Below are 19,788 nucleotides of genomic sequence, written 5' to 3'. Positions count from 1 at the left end.
TCTGGCAGGGATGTGAGGGAGGCTGTTTGATACTGCCTGAGTTTATTGCTCTGCTGTTGGTAGAACTGTCCTAGAGTGCCAGGTGGATCAGGGATGGAAAAGGCACTTAGGAGCCTTGTGAGGGAATTGTGCTATTGCAGTTCTCTAGCTGCCTGTGGGAGCCTTGCAGGTAGGCAGCCCCACACCTTGCTGTGTGATGGTTGTCTCTGGGCTGGGCACGGGGTGCTTGAATTTGGTGTCCCCAGACTGACTGAGAAAGCAGAGCTGGCACAAACCCTCTTGCCCCTGTGAGTAATGGCTTGCTGCCACAAGGTCTTCCTGAAAGAGGTGGAAAAAGCATTTAGAAGACATGTGCAAAACTGGCTTTATAAATTGACTGTCAGTTAAAAATCCATTTCTCCATTAAAGCAAAGATCCCATTTAAATGCTTTGTAACAGCCCCAAGGTCCTCTTCAGGCTGATAGCAGACTCCAGGTCTTTCGTTCTGTTCCTGAACTTCTTGCCGGTAGCCTGACAGCTACCCGAAATGTCTCGCATGGATTTATAGCTGATGTGAAGGTGATCCGTGCAGGAGGGGGTGTGCTGAGAGAGGCAACGTGAAATTTGCCCCCAACGTCAAGGGTGAGTCAAGTGACATGGGCATATGAAGGAGCTCACAGAGGGTTTTCATCCTGCTGGAGCAGAGCTGGGGAAGCGTTAATGGGAGGGGGAAAAAAAAAAAAAAAACAAAAAAAGGAGCTGCCTTGTAAATCAAGGATGGCCTGGAGACAAAACCCAGTCACACATGTTAGGACTGACTAGTTTCATGTGAGGCTTCTCAATAGTGCCTCTGTGTGGAGCAGACACTGGGTCTCTGTGGAGGGCTGCATGTCCCGGGAGGACTGCTGGATCACAAGCAGTGCGTGTGACTGCAGACTGCTCCCCAGCGTGGGGCCCCACCTTGGCCAGTCCAGCTTGGTGGTGGAACTGGAGATATCCTGGCTCAGGAAGCCTCTCCCTGCCCCATTAGCTCCCGTAAGAAGGAGGGTTAGAGAAGGGAAGGTCATTTTTTTTTTTTTTTTTTTTTTTTTGGTGATGGGAAGGCTCTTCTCGTGGGTGCTTCTTGCTCATCACCCACAGATCCCCCCTTGGATTTGAGGCAGGAAGCAGCAGGTCATCAGTAACTGACCTCTCATGCTGCTTCACACGTGGAGATGGGAGGTGCTGAGATGTCTCCACCTTCTGATGCACCTTTTGTGGGCCCTGAAAACACTCGTTTGGAGACAGGTGAGAGCCATGTGTGCTCTGAGAACCTCTGTAAGGGAAGGACCTGGTCCAGAGAGCTGGGATACCTTGGGGTGAGAGAACGAAAGAGCACCAATAATGCCACAGAGCAGATAATGTGAAGGTCAAGAGGCAAAAGCGCGTCCTGACACCATAATAAACAGCTCTAAAAGAAAACGTTTTCCTCTGTGCTGAGTCAGGAACTTTGTAAGGAAAGTGCCTGGCCCCATTCAGCCTCCTAACTCCTCACCGTAAACCACAGCCAGTCTTCCCTCTTCTTCCTCACCTGTAAGACACCTGATGCAACAGGGAATCCCAGAGAGCATCCAGTCCCTCTCCTTGCCCCCAGCTGCAGTCAGCACTACCTAACCCGCTGATGGGGGCTTGTCCTTACAACCCCACAGGCTGAAGTTGTCCTGGCCCCCAGAGGGTTCACCCAAATGTTTCATGAGCCTCTATTGAAGCTTGTCCTACAAGAAGATGCAGACTACCCAATTTCCATGAGTGGTTTACCTCTCCTAGAGGAAATAGCCCTTTCTGCATGAGATTAGCAAAAGTCAACGTTAGAGGAACTGAATTCCAGCTGCAGACTCCTATCCTGGAACTAAGAGCTGCTGTGGTCTGTCCTCTCTGAGCAGCATAGCGAGAGCAGGTTATTTTTGCTGTTTTTATGCCTGAAGATTCGCCTACTTTTCTCTGAGATGTTCCCCACTGAAGCCCTTTCTAGCTCTAGTTTGAGCCTGATGATGACTTTTATTCCTCTTCCTGAATTTTTTCCCCAGCTGTTCCTCATCTTTCTGAATCGGATTCCCCAAGCCGGATGCAGCCCAGTGGCTGGGACTGGATGCTGAGTAGAGCAGAAATCTTTTCCTCTGTCTTGTTTGCTGCACTATATTCAATGTATACACATGTGAAGTTGTTTATCACAGATGAGTGATGATGGATTCTGCTTCAGTATAGGACATGGAGCATTCAACTGAAGCTCTTCAGCAAGATGCCTGTTTCCCATCTAGCATGCTGTCCCAGTCTTGGAGGTGGTGTTAATGTTGGTTGAGCAATCCTCCCCAGTGTTGGATTAAGGCTTTCAGCTCCCTGGGATGTTTTCTGCCCAGATATATCCCACGGATCTCATGAACATCACTTATTTTTAGGCACCTAAGTTAAGATCCCAAACTCTCTTGCTGATTGAGGGAGGCTCAGCAGCACTGAGCTGCCCTGGGGACACCCCACAGCCTCTGAAAGCCCATTGACCAGCAATTTCAGGGGCTTAAATCGAAGTGGTGGGAACACTTTCCTCCCAACAAGCCACCCATCTTCCATTTTTAGGGCACCTTGCCTTTGCTGTGCTGCTGTGGTGGAGCCGCCCTGGGCTGAGATGAGGTCCCAGCTCTTCCTACTTCAGGCAGGGAAAACAAGAGTAGAATAATCATAATTTGAAATAAACCCCAGAAGCCTGCTTCACCCTCCCAGACTTTGATGGGATAGTGGCCTTGTGCCAAGGGTAAGCTGTGTCCTGCCTGTTTATTTTTATTTTATTTTTAGCTGATGGCCACAGTGATCATGCCAGCTACTTAAAAGAAAAGTTTGTTTTGGCGTCATGCTAATTAACAGCTTCCGAGAGGCACCCTGAACCCCTCTCTGGGGTGTGGAGTGCTGCACAAGCAGGGAAAGGTTAATTGAAGGCAATGGGAAAACAAGAATTGAGGCTTTAACCTTCTCAGTCTGCCCTTGTTATGCTAACAGCATGGTGCAGGCAGACTTAATGACTCCTCATTACCCTGCTACCTAATTAACCTTCTGCCCTGAAACAGAGCCTAAACAAGGACCTCCCTGCCCAGAACCCTTTCTGTCTGCAGCCCACAGGGTTAAAGGAGACATTTCCAGCATTGCCAGGCTCAAATCCTTGTGTGGCTGCCAACTGATTCCCATTACACAAGAGGGGCAGGGGCTCAGTGTCTCTGTATCAGGATGGTTTTGTGGCGACCATCGGTGTTGCCTACAGGGTGCTGTGTCTGCCAGCCCTGGTGCTGGGGCAGGAGCAGCGTGGCTCCCAGGGAGCGCTGGTAGCAGGCACAGCTGCATTTTGTCACGGCGAGGATGCTCATGCCTGAGCAATGGGCTAGGGAAGGGCAGAGAGCAGGAGAGCTGCACCCACGGCTGTGGGAAGAAGGAAGGGAGGCGGCGTCTGCTCCTCCTGGCGATGGCCGTACCCGCTGGCAGGGGCAGCAGCTATTGCTCCAGATGCCTGCCATCGTCTTGTGAAGCAGCTAGCTGTCTGTTGGCCTGGTGAGCAGAGCAAAACACAGCGCCTCTTGCTCCTGCTGGGTCAGTGATGGTTTCCCTTCCTGCCTCAGGTGGTGCTTGCAGGTGAGGACAAGGAGGCAGGCTGGGCGCTGGGCTGGCAAGCATCTGTTCCAGATGGTCCAGCTCATTCCCTTAGCCTGAGTCTCTTCAGCTGTTTTTATAGGAATTAGGGTTTTTCATGGCACTGGCCGTGGTCTCCAGCAGCACTGTTGAACAACTTGGTGTGTGTTAGCTCTCATTGTAGGGGCGGCTGGGCAACCATGGGAGCAAAATAAGGGCAGTGGAGAGAGAATGAGCAGGAGCAGAGCAGAATCATCTCTGTGGGCCATGGCCACAGCCATGTGATGGGAAGAAAATGCAGAGGCCAAAACTCAAGTGAGATAATGTCACCCCAAGTCCTCCTTGAAAGTGCAATGGTCTGTGAAGCTTATCTCAGCTCTGCTGGCAGGGCATGAGCCTCGTCCTTTGATGTGTCAATGAACTGGAGAGAAGAAAGGACTTTTTGGAATTCGTTCTCCAGAACATTTGCCCAGAGTTTAATTTTTTTCAAAGCCCCGGGTTTGCTCATATCCTGTCTGTACGGAGAGACGAGGCCATTGGCACAGACTGACCTGGAGTGCTGTAAGCTGTGGTATTTGTATGGTATGCTCGTGTGTTGGATGTGGAGGGAGCCCACACATGGGGTGAGTGAGAGGGGCTGTGCAGCACATCACAACTCCTTATGCCTTCTGTCTCCTGTCCTGGAAACTGTTGATCCTGTTGCTACCCAATATGAGAAAATGACTCCAGGGACAGCTGTTTGGGGTGGAGGTGTGGTGGTGACAGCAGCAAACTGAAGATGTCCTGGCATGATGGCATGGGCTGGAGAGCTCCCAGCCCTGCATGCCCCCCAGTTCCTTGCTGTGTGCTCTGGTGGCAGTAGAGGACACCGGTAGGAGCATGCAGGACAGCATGACCCTAGTGATGCTTTTCCTGGTGTTCTGACGTGGCTTGGATATCTCACATCATATAATGCTTGAGGTCAGAAGGGACCCCTGGTCTAAGGCCCCCAGGTGGGTGCCCACAACCATGTCCAGACCACAGCTAGTCAGATATGAGTACTTGGCCTTTCTTCTCATGCCTATCTCTCTAACTTAGGGCTTGGTCTCCTCCCAGAGCTGGTCTCCAAAGGCTAACCACAACCTTATTACAACTTAAAAGCTGCTTGTCTACCCTATCAAACAGGAGGGGTTTCTAGCAGCCATCCAGCTTTCCGTTTCATGGAGGTGGGTGTAGGGTCCATCCCAAACATGCTGCACAATTAAACATCCCCGGGGCTCTGTATGCCACTTGTGTTCAGTTTTCTCCCCTCTTTAGGCAGCGTGAATTTTTCTCGCTCTCACCAAGGGCAAGTATCTGAGTCCTGCCTGCAGTTTGTTCCCCATGCTCTGGAGCCTGCCTCAGGTGGGCTGAATCTCACCTCTTCAAAGATAGGCAGGGAGAGCTCGTCAGACTCCCAACCATGGTGGGAACTGGAGTGATGGCTGAATGAGGAGCCCTTCCTCCCCTTCGGGAAGTGGGATGCTGTTGGAGCTATTTCAAGCCAACTGCTGCTTGTTTTGGCCCTGACTTGAGCACTTTGGTCACCACCTCGCTCAGGTCGCTATTTTTGGACCTGCCAGGAATGGACTTCCTGAAGGGCAAAATGACGTGGGAGGGAAAGGAGACCTGCCTATGTGCTTTCTGAGCTCCAAGGAAAAGAAAACAATAATAATAATAAAAAAATGCTGGGAGTTTCTCTGCCTTTCCCAAAGTGAGCGGTGACCAGGAACATCAGCAGGAGGTGGAGAGGGAATTTTGCCCCCAGGGGGCACTGGGTGGCTTAGGAGTCAGGGGACTGAGAGCCCAGGTGCCCAGCCATGAAGCTCCTACTCAAGGAGAGGATCCGTGGTGAGGAAGGGAAGGTCTATCTTTAAACTATCAAAGCATCAGTGTTGTCAGTGTCTTTTCTGACCTGGTCTTCCAACCACCCCTTCATCTGGGGCTCTCTCTGTGATGGAGGATGTTCTTTGAAGGAAAGAGCCTAGGAGGCTCAGCAGCTCACAGTATCTGAGCACCAAGTGCTTCCCTAATGGAGTTACCTCTTTAGTATCCCTGAGGGGCAGGCCTGATGGGCAGAAAATGACTGCTAATTGCACGGTTCGTCTCAGATGTTCATTAGCATCTGCCTTCTTGATCAGATCCCTGCCACCCTTCTGGCTGGAGAGGGCTGGTGGCAGAGGTACAGGGAAGCTGTGGTGCCTACAGCCCCGTCTGCAGGTGGAAAGGGAGCTGACGTGGGGGCTTGCTTCTTCAGAGCTGTTGCAGCGTGCTGCACAGCAGGAGGTAGGAAAACTTACTGCAAGCAGGGAAGAAATAAGTGCATTTTAGGGGGAAATCAGGTTGGGGTGAGGCAAGGTGGTGATTTTAACAAGTTAGGGGATCAGAAGGCAAAAGCTAAGTTAAAACAGTCATTTTGTTGGCAACTTAATTCATCCTGCTCTTGGTCTCCTGGCTTGTAGGAATGATCTGCTCGCTTGGGGTGGCTCCAGGGGACAGGGACAAGCCCTGGTCCCTTGAGGTCTGGGCTGTGGATGCTCCTCCTTGCTGGTTGCTGCCACCTCCTGGGGACTGGCTCAGTGGCCATGTGGGGCCTTTCCTGGGGCTGCTGCATGGACATCATCCCAGAGAAAAGGAGAGGCTTTCTGCCAGCACGAGGAAAGGAGCTTTTCCCCACTGGACACCATGATCTCTCCTTCTGAGCCTGTTCCCTTAACAAGTGCAATGGTGAGATAAAAGCATCCATCCCTCGATGAAGGGCTGGCTGGGGAGGGTTTAGGGGAATTGTGTAGTTGCCTGGCAGCGTGAGGTGTCTGGGCCATGCGGTCTGAAAGCGGTGTTTGAAAACAACAGGAGCCTTCTTGTGGGTCAGAGGCAGAGCAGGTCCCCACGGGATGGCCCTGGCACTGATGCTGAAGAAGCATCCCTTGGCCAAGTGTGTGGAAGTGGGCACGGGTGGGCATCTCCGGGCATCCTGCTGGCTCCACCAGGACCCCTTCCAGCATGACTGGAACGGGGAGCCCAGACCATGGAGCTGCAAACCTAAAGAGTGCCTTGGAGTAACGATGGTGGGAGGCTCTGCGCTGTGCCAGAGCTGACGGCAGAGACCTTATTCCTCTGTCCAGGGTAGCAGAGAAGTTCTGCAGTACTCCGAGTGCTACCAAAGCCACCAGGAGACAACGCAGCTCTTGCAGCCTTCAGCTGCCTGCGCCCAGCCGGGGGCTGGTGTTGGCCAGAAGATGGTGCTGGTAGGAAAGTGATTAAAGGCCTCGCTCTGTCTGCCAGCAGTTTAGATCTTTCCCCCCCCCCCCTCCTCCTTCCTATAAGAGACGCTGTAAAAATAACTCAACATGTTTAATGGTCCCAAATCTACCACGCAGGGCCCGCAGAGTTATTTATTACATCCAGCAGGTTACTAAGAGCTCAACTGCAGTAACTCGAAACCTGCGAGGCAAAGGCTGCTTCTGGGCAGAGGATTCTCTGTGTGACTAATGGAAGCATAACCCTGATTGATAATGGTTTTAGGCTTATTTATTTTTCCCCAGGATCCTTCTCACAGCATCCTGCATGGCAGGGCTGGGTTGCCCGTCGGTGGGGTAACTCTGGGGATTCCCCTGAAAAGCAGCAAAGGGTGAGGTGGGCCTGCATCCTGGGGCAGGTGTCTTTTTTATTTTTATGTATTTATTTGATTATTTTTTTTTTTTCTTATCCAGCTCCTAGTGTGCTAGATAAGCTGCCTCTACGTCCAGGTAGGAAATGGTGAAGCCTTGCACTGCCACAATACAGGATTTTCTCCTTGTATCTATGCACTACCTGACCTTGCTGGAAGGCACAGGTGGTAGCAACTCCTTGTGAACTGGAGCTACTGGGCAGGGACTGAGCCTCCAGTGCTGCTGATATTGTCATGCACTTCTGGAAGTTGCTCAAGGTGAGAACAGCAATCCTCCCTGCACTTCTCTACCACATGCCAGGGTGTCCCTCAACTCCTGGTGTAGACGGGACCCATCACTCTGTCGTAGTGCTAACAAAACCCCAATAGCTGCATTTACAGCAGCGAGTGGAGCTCTGCTCCAGTCAGAGCACTGCTGCTCTATCACATCCTGAGGCTGCTAGTGGCTCTTAGGTGAACATCTAGTGGCCTCTATCCAGAGCAGAGCCTGCTGCATGCTGAGGGCTGCTGCACGGGAGCTGGTTTCTACGCCAGGTCTGTTATGTGAGTCTTCCAATCCAGGATTATTTAAAGGAGAGATTTCCAGAAAGTTTTGGAGTGAGATTTCCTGATGTTTGCTGGAGTATGTGAACCCATGGGACTTGCAGGTGGTGGGGCACTCTCAAGCACAGCCCCCAGATATGGTATTGCTGTGCTTCCAGCAAGAGCAAAGGGACCAGCGTACAGTCTGCATGCTCCTGCTGGCAGTTAAAAGGAACTTTCCAGTGTTGCCTGTCCCTCGGCATCCCTGCCTTCAGGTGAAGCTGCTGGGGTCATGCAGCAGGAGCAGAGCTGAGCCCCACTTCTGTGATCTGGGCTTGCTGCTGTAACAATCCAGCAATGGCCACGGCTTGATCCAGGGTGTGAAAGGCTGAGCTGAGCCAAACACAGTTCATTCCCTGTGCATCCAACAATCCCAGTCACTGATACTTCCAGATGTTTCTTGATTAGCAAAGCCAAGGTGAAGAAAAACCTCTGATAAGCTGCAGACCTCTGGCTGTGAGGGGACAAGGGGAGCTCCTTTCCTGGGCTACCCTGAGCCCTCCAAGCATCACCCCTGGAGGCGGTGACAACCACGTGGCTGGGTCCCTACTTCGGGACAAGGCAGCCCTGGGGACATGTATTTCATCCAGGATATGCTGAGACTGCCTGCTATTGTATTCTCCTCTGCCCCCACCTGTTTTCTGTAATGCTTCTCAGCTTTAGCACCATCCAAATCCACCCTGATGCTATAGTGTGGGCAGCTCTGAACTCTGCAATGGCTATGCAGCTGGTTTTCCAACCCTGGGTTTCCCGGTGTCTATTGTTCCTGGGGACTGGTACCTGCTCTGGTCTTCCATGAGCTTTGCCATCTTTGTTGGGTGGCTTTCCTATGCAGGGCAGTAGGGAAGGATGTAAAGGAAGAGGGTGAGATGGGCTGTGGAGCCTCCAAAGCTGGTAAGAGCTGGTGTTGCCTCTTCAGGCAGTTTTGTCTTCAGGCTTGAAGAATGCCCACGTGCTGGTGGCTTTGGCCACTCACCCAGGATGAGCTGGAGAGGGTCCAACGTGACTTAAATGCTTTCCATGGAGCTCTGCTGGTCCAGAGGCCAAGCTGGGGAGGTGATCTCAGGGATGTGCACCCCCAGATCTGCTGGGAAGAGAGAATGTGGCAGGTGGAAGGGGTCTGTCCCTTCTGGAAAGATGTTATGGGGAAGGGATGGCTCTGGAGTTTATTCTGGCTCATCAGGGAATCATTGTCCTCCAGGACAAGTTTATGATTACAGTCCCCAAACCCCTAGCCCACATCAGGTGAGTGGGTGGGAGCTCATCCCAGCTGCTGGGTCCCATCAAAGGGAGCCGATAGAGAGGGGTTCGTCCTTGTTTGTGACTTGGGGTCGGGGCTCCTGCAGGGCTATCGTCCCTTCTGGAGGGGGGGATACTCAGTTTGGACATCCTTTCAACGGCAAACCATCTCCACTGGGATCCTGGGGCCTATTATAGCCTGATTAAATATTAAAACAATTCATTTTGTACTTAAACTGTTCCGAAGGCTCCTGCTGCTGATGACTTTGAAGTCTGAGGCGAAAGGGTTTGCTCTCTTTTTCTCCTTCCCCACTTCCCTTCCATCCCCACCTTTCCCCAGGCAGGAAGGGGAGGGCGAGTCGTGGCCAGGTCTGGCTTTGCTGGGTTCGAGCCTTGATTGAGATGGTGGAAGGTGTTTTGCCCTTTGTGGGAGCTTGCTGGAGCAGGATGCTGGTGGTGGGGGCCAGAAGAGCCCCTGGAGGCAGCAAGCTTTGTGCTCTGGCTGTGTGTGCTTGGGTGGGAGGGGATGGGATGGCAGCAGAGATGTGTCCGTGCTCCTTAAGGTTGGCAGGACCTGCTGGTGTCCCGAGAGCCACCAGGAGCTGAGCACAGGGCAGGGGCATCCTGCTGTCCAAGCAGGGAGGTCCAGGTTCGCTGTCCCATACATTGCTCTCTCCTGGAGGCTGGTGTGAGGAGGTGAAACTACCTTAGGCATCGCTTGATACCTTCAGGACCTCAGCAGGTGATGTCCTAGGTCTGGGTGCAGTGGGTTGTGCTCTTTTGGGTTGTGCCGAGCTCTGTTGGCATCCAGGCTGGTCGGTGGCTGTTTGTCCTCTCCTTGGTGCTGCTGCAGGAGGTGCTGAGGCACAGGACAGGGAGAGCTCCGGGGAGACCAGGACTTGCTCAGAGTCTTCTGGGGGCAAGTTACAGGGTGGGACCTCACCAGTGAAAGGATACTTGAGCACCTGCAGGGCTCAGGGCTTAAATTCCAAGCTGTAGCCTGCTTGGTTGTCCACCTGCTCTCAGCTCAGACCTGCAGAAGTGCAGGAGGACCTGGACCTCCTCTGCCTGCTGCAGATGAAGAAAAAGGTGAGTGGCAAATATTTTGTTTCTCCAGCTGAAGCAGGCTTCCTTCCCTCCCCCTCCTCCAGCCCCATCTTTTACATCTGTTGTATGTGAAATCCAGCAAACTCTCAGCAGAGCTCATTACTCACGGCCCACTGCTCTGAAGAGGGCCGAAAGGTCCTGCACGTAATGATTTGGAGGTGATTTGTATTTAAGATGCTTGGCTTTCAGATGCTGGGGGAGGAGGAGGAAAATTAAATAATTGAAAGCTGGTGGGGAAGGGATGGAGAGAGCCCCAGACAGAGGGAGAGGACGAGAGTTTCTCGTGATCCAGAAGTATTTGAGTTCACCAGCATCCGTTGCACAGATGCTGGGTTAAAATCCAAGAGTGGAAGTGAATCTTCCTTCTGCCGATGCAGGATCAGAGCATGCCCTAGAGATGGTGGAGATGGGTCTGGTTTAGGTGGGACAGAGTAACTCGATGTCCTGGTGGGATGCAGTTGCCTTGGTCACACCAGACTCCCCTCCTTTTTCTGCATTTCCCGCTCGCTGCCTCTGGCATGCTTTAAGCAATAAAGTCAATTTGCCAGCCCATATATTTAGGAAGTCTCACTGGTGGTACCGTGTGGCTAGTAAACTCCTGCTGAAAAGGGTGAACAAGGCTGGAAACAGTGCTGCCTGTGCAGGGCAGGTTTGGTGGCCCTGAGCCATGCAAAGAGCGTGGCTTGCTGATGCGGAATTTGCAGTATGAGCCTCATGGGGCAGCTCTCAAGATCTCAAAGCAAAGGGAGACTTCATGGTTGTAGCCTTTCTTTGGGTGGGGAAACTGAGGCACAATGGGTGGAAATGAATTGCCCAGGGAAAGAGCAGGTTGAATGTCACTTGTCTGAAAGTTCAGCAAACCGGGGTGTAAAGCTTGGTTTGGTCTAAAACAGCTCCACAGCTTCTTTCAGCCCTTTTTATTTTTTATTTTTATTTTTATTTCTTTTTTATTTTTACCAAATTAACAAAAATACCTCTGGTTGATTGCTGCAGCTCTGGTTTTCTAGCTGGGCACAAGCAGGATTTGCTGGTTCTGGAAACCAAGAGACGCACTGAGGGTCCCTTCTGCACTTGAACTTGAGGCTTCATTCCCAAAGCCTGTCTTTAACCTTGACCCAAACTTGTGCCTTGCTCCGATGCCTTGGGGGGAACCTGTTCCCCACCCTGGCAAACCTGCAGATATGGATATCCTTCCCCGTGCTGTACAAGCTGCCAGCAATCCGCTGGTCCCTGGAGGCGTGCAGATGGCCCATTAGTGCATTAGGGCTGGGGAGGCCACTTTTATTCAAATCCTCCAGCCTCAGATCTGCGAATCAAGTCAGATTAAGCTGCCTGATCCGAAGCTAACGAGTCAGGGAATGAAAGTCAAAAATCAATAGCTTGGGAAGATCTGATGCTTTTACACATGCTGTCCGTGTATTTACTGGCTCCGTACAAGGAGCAGGGAAGTCTGAGGAGCCTCCCCTTAATTCTGATGTTTAACCCATGCAGGTTCTCCCTCGGGTCTGATTTTATCACCCAAGCCACGGGTGCTGGAATTGTAGGGGGGCTATTTTTCGCCTTCATCTCAGAACATTTCTCCAGAAAATACATGCTGGAGCTATATGCCTGGCTCTGATGCAAGCAGGAATGTCCAAGGAAACTACTCCTTAATCTGCTCAGCACCTGAATACCTCAAAAACGTCTTTCCTGCAGATTTTTTTTTTTTTTGGGGGGGGGAAGGCAAGGACAAACAGCACTTTTGTTCTCCCCACCACCCCCCGCTCCCAAGGCTGGAGCCGGCTGTGCAGCTGGTGCCCCCCGCGCTGCCCGCGGTGGCTCAGCGGGGGCCGTGTGTCCGTCCCTCCCTCCCCGGCCACATCCAGCCGTCGGAGCAGGCACTGCCAGATGGCGGGGGGAGGCTTTTCTCTTCGGAGGCTGCGATTTAAAAGCGCCCCGGCGATGCCCTCGCGGGCCGCGGGAGGCTTGTTGCTCCCAGCGGTTGGCCAGGCTCCGCTGGGGAGTTCAATGGGGGAGATGCTGACGTGGTGTTGTTCAGGCCCCGTTGTGGGGATCCCAGCTGGGGTCGCGGCCAGGGTGTCTGTGATGGTGCTCAAGCCCTCTCCTGAGGACTGGCAGCTGGGAGATGGCGCTTTGAGAGAGCTGCCAAGTGGGCTCCTGGGCCCCGGCACTGCAGTGGTAGCACCAGGGGGCTGCGCAGCCTGAAGCAAGCCTTGGGTGGCCCTGCGGGTGCCCGCCCTGCCTAAAAGAGAGGGTGCTGGAGAGGAGGAAAGGGGTCTCCAGGTGCTTTTGGAGCAGGCTGGAGGGAGCGGATGGCTTGCTGGGGACAGCCCTGTGGAGGAGGTGCTGCAGGGCAGGACGGGGACTGGAAGGGCAGGCCTAGGTAAGGTGGCCTCTACCCCTCTGCTCTTGCTGATGTTTAATCCACCCGCTTTGTGGCAATCAAAATCTTGTGTAGAATTAACTATATCAGACCACCTCCCTCTTGCCAACTGCCATCAAAACCATTTAAAGGCTGGGCCTTATGGTATTCTCAATTCCCCTCCAACCTGGGCTTTGACTGTATTACCTGAGACTGTGTTTTCCGAGGGAGCAGTTCCACGTTAGCTTAAACATGGACTCAGCTCTGAAGTGTTTGGTGCTCAAATATCCTAAAATCCTTGCAGTTGTAGGAGCTTGAGCTGGCTGCGTCTTAGCAGAAGGTGGTTTGGAGGGTGGTAGCTCCGTAAGCACTGCTTGGTGTGGTCTTTTCTCTGCATCATGGTGTGGGGGAAGTCACAGCTATTTAGGGAAGAGTAAAAGAAAAGTGTATTTAGAAGCAACACTTCTTGATGTTTTTCTGGCTCCCAGCAATGGAGCATTTAGGGTGTCCCATATCAGCAGGTTAGGTTATTGCCCTGAACTTCTTAGAAAATATCTTAGGTTACACATAAAAATAAATAAAGTAAAGACTGGATGTGCCGAGCGTGGCAGCAGTAGAAATACTTTCCTGGGAAACAAAAAATCAATGGTAAACAGTATATTGCAGAGCTACACAAGAACAGCTGGAACGAGCCCTAAATATTTATTATTAATACCAAAGCTGTTTATTTCTGACATATTAAATAGGTCATATCTCATCTAATAAAACCTCTGTGTACAGTGCTGGCTCTGCTGGGCTGGAAAAAGATTTTGCTTTTGAGGTCTGAACAGAGTGAGAATTTGGAGTCCATGTGTTACTAAAAAATAAAATTAAAGCTTTTGGTGTTATTTGCGGAGGGGCTGGAATTGTCTCCTTCCCCTATGCCTGAGTGGCCTCTTCTGGCATCTCCCAGGACGTGATCTAGAAATATGACCAAGAGGTGTGCTCAGAGCAGGGGATGTGGGTCCAAGCCTCAGCTCATCCAGGGATTCCCTGTGTCATGATGGATAAACCACTTAACCTAGACTGGGCTTCAGTCTAGAAATGGGATTGCACCGACCTACCCTCTGGGACTGTAAAAGTGATGGGGAGGCACACAGTGACAGCAAGCACTCTTCTCCCCCATTGGAGACATCATTAAGCAAATATCTACAAAGCTTCCCCAGCTTCAGAAGCTGAAAGCTTGAAGCTAGCTGGATGCTTAAGTGCATCAGGACCTAATTGCTGCCAACTCTAAGTGTTGGGGGGGAAGAAGTGTTGTCCAAAGCCCCCTGCATTTTAAAATCCCCATCCAATGGCATTAACCCCACATCAATCTACTTAAGTCTTCTAGGAGTTCAGGAAAGCTGGTTATCTTCTTTGAATTTCTTTCCAAATGCAGTAAAGCCTCTGTTCCTAACCTCACACAATGACACCGAGCTGGAGAGTAAGCACCCATATCCACCCTTCCTGCCTCAGTTTCCTCACCTTCTGAATGACACGTAGCCCACCCGGGGTCTCCTTTTGCCCTGAGGAATTTCGATGTGTTCCAAGAGTCGCATATAACATTGCATTAGCAATCCTGGGCCTTGTGCGAGTCCAGCATTAGACATGCAGGAGAGCAGAGCTGGGGACCATAAGGGACATGAGTGTGATATAGGGGTTTGAACAAGTGTTATAGGGTGGTGATTCTTTGTTTAGTTCACTGCCTTCAGACAGGTGGTGGGTGTTTCAGAAAGCTATTTCCAATAGAACTGGTATGTTCATGTTGATATATTTGCTGTTGAGCAAATCTGCCCCTGTTGCATCCCTGTGAATGCCTCAGCTCACCTTCTCGGAGGTCTGCCTGGTGCCTTGTGGTGCCATGGTGGGTTTTCAGTTGGTCCAGTTTGTACCCAAAGTCAGGCTACACAGCTTGGCACTCCTAATGGCCTGGCCTGGCTTCGTGCACATGGGGTGGGCCAAACCAGGGACTGTGCCTGCTCCCATGCGCAAGACAGACTCAACCATCCCATTCAGCAGAGGCCAAGAATACAGTGGGTGCCACCAAGCACAGCACCAGGGCAGGGGCTGGCCCTGGGTTTGTTTTGTGGCACAGGTATATTATGAAATTAGAAGCTGTTGAGCTTGGAAATCACATTGCTCCCACAGAGTGTTGCGGTGGAACTTGCACGATCCCCCAATAAATCATCAAACCCATCCCACAGGTGTGTGTGGGTTGGTGGAAAGCAAAAAAAAAAAAAAAAGTGTTTCTGATGTCCAGATTTGACCTCTGGCTCCTTGGCTTTGGCCAACATGTGCAAATTCATCCCTACGGTGGGCAGCTCCAGCACTAGAGCTGGGCTCTTTTCAATGCACTGCGTACATACCATTCACCATCCATTTACATTGGATGTGTTGCCCCACTGTACATTAACATTTAAAACAAAATCGTCAGCCCCATCACGAGCATCACTCTGAGGGATGGCAGTGCATCGTAGACATCGTGTAAGTAATTTGTTCAACATTGGTGATAATAAGCTACGTGGAGCAATAAGAGCATAAACACAGGGCTTTGTGTGAGCGTGTGTGTTTATTTTTTTATCCCTTTTTCTTCTTTTTCTTTCTTTTTTTTTTTTTTTTTTTGAAAGGAACCTCTGAGGGGAAAAAAAAATGCCATGAATGATTCATAGATGCAAGGGGGGAAAAAGACGAAGAGAGAGAGGGAGAGAAAGAGAGATTAAGAGAGAGGAGCTTCAAAGTGACTGGAGCCGATTTGAAGTCCTGAGCGTTCCTGTGCTGGGCAGGCCAGCAATTCACCAGAGAGACCCCGTCAAGCTCCCCCCATCCTCCGCCCCGGCCTCATCCCTGCTGCCGCTGCCTCCACCGCCAACGCAGACTCCCAGTTGCAGGTTCAAAGTTCAGCAGCATCTAATGATGGGAAGGCCTCCCAGACCCTCTGTGAGTGGCATCTGTTTATAGGCATGGCCCTTCCCTGGTGGTTTTAGCTGGGCTTAAAAAAATATATAAATAAAATAAAAAAAAAAAAAAGAGGAGGAGGAAGAGTGGAATGAGATGCAGGGCTCCTTTTTAAAAATAAAAAAGTATAAAAAAATCTACTGGTGGTGAAGTGCCTTTGATTCTGAATATTAAAAAAGCCCATTAGATTTAAATGTAGTGAGAATATTAACGCTACTGCCTTGATTTGTATTCACCGGCTGCCATGGGTACACTTGGGGAGTGCAAAAGAAAAACATGGCTCATGCCTGGGTGGGATGCTGGCTCTCTCGGCAGGGAGCAGCCAGGGTGACGGAGGGATGGAAAGGATGGAAGGACAGATTGTCCCCCCTTCATCTTGTGTTCCTGGTCATCAGAGGGATGGGGACTTCCAAAGGCATCTCTGTGCTGGCAAAACCCTTGGCTTCACCACCAGCAGGGTTAAAACTCATTATTCTTTTGCAGGGAAATTCAGGCATTTCAAGACCTGGTTTGCAGTGCCCCATAAGGGAAATAAAGGATTATCCTTTTCCAGGGAATCCAAGTCTCGAAACAATTTTTCCCCTATTTTATATGATGTGTTGTTAAATTTTTGCTCTTTCAATTTAATGATGTAATTGGATTAAATGTATGGGATATCATGGCAGATCTGCAGAAGAAATTAGTGATGTCTAGCACAAATTCTGCAAGACCTGTTATTGGTTATGTGTCACAAAATAAATGACACGATAATGAGTGGCTAATACTCTAATTAACATTACATGCTGACTTTATTTTATTAATCAAAGGCAGTAACACTCACTGGCCTAATGAAACAGTTTGATGTTTTAATACTTCCAAAAGAGAAAAAGAGATAAGGGTTCAGTACTAATTAGAGTAGCAGCTGATTTTAGGAGGAAAAAATAATCTGATATTGTTGCCTGGCTAAAATAAAGGCATCAAACACTGCAAATATTCACATTTACAAAACGAACAAAAACTAAAACCATAAGCTTTAAAATGTTAAAAATAGAAGAAATAATAGTTGGCCACCCTGTCATATTTATAATATGTCATGACATATCATTAGTGCTAATGAGTAGTGAGACATGAAGCTCTCCAACAGAAATATAAAGAAATCATACTGAACAAATAATGCTGCCCCAAGTAGTAGACTATAATTAATATTTAATTTCACAGTGGAATTTTAGGAATTGCTAAATTATTTTTTAGGAATTCAAATACCGCAAATACAATGGAAATCAAAATCAAATGGTTTGGCAAAAATGATTTGGTTTTATTATTTTATTTTTTTCAGAAGGAAAGCTTCAGTGCTGAGCTTTTCTAGGAGCCCACATCCTAGCAGACAGCTGAACAGGTATTGAAACCTCTAATAAATTGGTGCACAGTAAGGGCTTGATTTCTATTTTAACAAGTGATGTGGCCATCGCTTCTTGACATGAGGTCCCTTAAGCCTTCCAAAGACTGCCTATGACCAAAACTTTGCTCTCTACTATTTTCCAGATCAATCCAAATTGGAGGAATAAATGGGGGCTCCTTGACTTCTGACTGACCTTTGGCTTGAACTAAGTGCTGCTTTCCTCTGCTGAAGAGCTGCAACCTGAAAACATGTGAGTTATGTTTCCACACCATAGACATCTCCATCATGCTTTCAAGAGCAGTGAGTGAAGGAGTTATGGGTATCTGGAACTCCTCGGCTATGCACAACATCTCCATACAGATAGCCCATTGCTTATCTTGTCCATGGCAGCAGAAGTAGCAGAAAGGCTATAAACTGGACAGCCACACAATGGGTGTTCCTTGCTGAGGAGCTGTGGAAGTTGGTAGCTATCAACTCTCAAAAAAAGTGAAGAAAAAACCCGTTGGAGTTGGCTCAAAGCAGTTGAGGTCAACATAATTTTAAAGCAGCAGCAAACACTGACTTGGACAAGCCCAGGTTTCCATTCACCGCTCTTAAATCAGTCTCAGCATACAGGCAGGTTGCAAAGTAAGGAATAAATACATCATCAGCTTGAAGTCTGGGTATTCCCAGACACATTAACTGTGAAGTCCTGGTGAGTTTCTTATCTCAGACTTCTCTTGTTGCGTTCTTGGCATGTTGGAGCTTGACAATTGCTTTTTTTTGCCTGCCTGGTTGCGAGCTTCATCCAGCCTGCCTGCTGGACTTGCTGTGAGACCCTCAGCCACTCAGAGTGGTAGCTCAATTCAGGCAGGTGATGAGTTACCTTGACATCAGAAAATCAGGGCTGTGAGATCTTAGCACCCTGGAAGGTCAGCAGGGAGTAGTTAGGGCTGAAGTCTGATCATCTGCTGAAGGTACCGACCATTGGTGTTGTGTCTGGATTTCTACACTAACTGTACAGCAGATATGGACAGCAAATGGTCTGACACATCCCTGGTCCTCAAACCAAAAAGTTCAAGGAGGTGGACCAAAGATAACCCTTCTCCAGTTGTGTTAGAAGTCCCTTGAAAATTGCTTCTCCAAGTGATAAATAATGCATAAGAATTGGTGTAAAGCTGTTTGAATTACCTCCCAACTTCTTTTCTTCCTACCAAAGTTTGAGCTGAATTTGCAGCTTTTTAGTGAAGGCTACTGAAGTTACTGAAGTGGTTGAACTCATTGATGCTTGTGCTAGCAGAGTCTAGGTGGGTGTGTTGCCACTATGGATTGTAATGTGATTTCCCCCAGAGGAAAATTCCCGTTGCAATGCACAGACACACAAGGAAGCACAATTAACTTCTCTGGAGGAGCCTTAAGCCAGCTTTCCTTGAGTGTTGTGTAATTAAAACCTCAGCCTTGTTAATACATTAGTGAGATGTTTGCATATAATTCATCAAATGTTTATGAAAATGCGTAACAAATAATCCTGACAAACAAGTTGCTTAATTGAGATAAGGGATGGGAAGCCTTGTGAATTTTTAATAAAAAGGGAAAGAAAGCACACTATGTTAATCAGATGAAGTTATCTCATTCAATATTTTCAAGTGACTTCTCTAGCACATTTTATTTAATATATTACACAAAAGGAATAACTTGATCCCCTGATGAGATCTGCATAGAAAAACCTCTTTTGCAACAAACATACCATTGGCTTAAGGCATTCCCCTAGCTATTGATCAAAATCTTATTTTTTGTTCTTGTCAGAGAACAGCATTAAAACCTGCCTGAGATTTGCACTTTCTCTAACTGAAAGAGGAACAACTAATTCCTGGCTGATGCCTGAGTGTTTTTCTCCAAGTACGTAGTAAACTCTGTCATATAGAATCAGTGATGACATTAATTCACATACCCTGGTAGCTAATTCAGCTTTGGAGAAGGGAAGGGGAGAACTCAGACTTAAAAGCTTCTCACCCACTGGTTTCAGCGAGGTATCCCACCACAACCATATTCTCTGTGGCCAACACCCTCTCCACTTTGCTCTTTCCTATTACGCTGTTTGGTTAATTAACACAACAAAGTTCAATAAGGCACAGTTGGTTTTGGCCTCAAATTTGCCTGATAATTCCTGTTTCTCTTTCAGGCTTTGAAAAGCTCTTTTGAGTTTCAAAGTCTCCTTGTCTTGTCCAAGGGTGTCAGAATCCTTGTTCCTGAAAGTTTACTATGGCCTGGAGGAAGAGGGTGTGAATCTGTAGCTATTGCAACACCAGCATAAGAAGTCTGCCTGCCAGGTAGAAGCCAACGTGCACCATTGGGAGAGAGAGTCTGGACCCAGGTCAGCTTGTTTTGTTTTCCCTACCTCATCATAACCATACTGGGTTATTTGTATATTTAAATATTATAATATTTTATATATATATATATATATATATATATATGGATATTTAGACCTGAATTTAGTGGGTAAAGGTAATGGTTCAAAAGGTCACCCTGAATTTTCTAAATATTGTTTTAGTTTCAGTTTTAAAAGCAATGTAACACTAGACAGAAAGGAGAGTAAGGCTTGGAAATGGAGGAAGGAGCAGAACAGGACAAAAATATATGGAAAAGAAGGGTTTGGGCAGCAAGAGACAGAACTACAGCTGGTGTGAGTAAAGGTGAGGGCAGATGAAGGTTCAGACCTGTGGTAGTTGGGTTCAGCCAAGGAACTGGGACCTCACACAGCCCAGTCCCTTTCTTTGAGCAGCAGTGTCAAGCCTTGATGCCACACCACTGTGTCTTCAGTGTTAAGCTAAACTGCAGATGTTGCTC

The 19,788-nt window shown here is 49.1% G+C and overlaps 1 long non-coding RNA gene across 1 annotated transcript; it reads left to right on the top strand.

The window, feature by feature from the left end:
- The first annotated feature begins 489 nt into the window (after positions 1–489).
- On the top strand, positions 490–19,307 carry LOC309883238. Its single transcript, XR_014318421.1, has 5 exons — positions 490–621; positions 15,254–15,563; positions 16,897–16,956; positions 17,103–17,209; positions 19,121–19,307. It is a non-coding gene; the product is annotated as an uncharacterized lncRNA (long non-coding RNA).
- Positions 19,308–19,788: the final 481 nt, after the last annotated feature.

This window comes from Aythya marila (genome assembly GCF_965140915.1).
Source record: "Aythya marila genome assembly, chromosome: 13".
In the NCBI taxonomy this organism is placed as follows: domain Eukaryota; kingdom Metazoa; phylum Chordata; class Aves; order Anseriformes; family Anatidae; genus Aythya; species Aythya marila.
The sequence above is the reverse complement of the archived record's forward strand: the minus strand, read 5'-3'. Positions and strand labels throughout refer to the sequence as shown.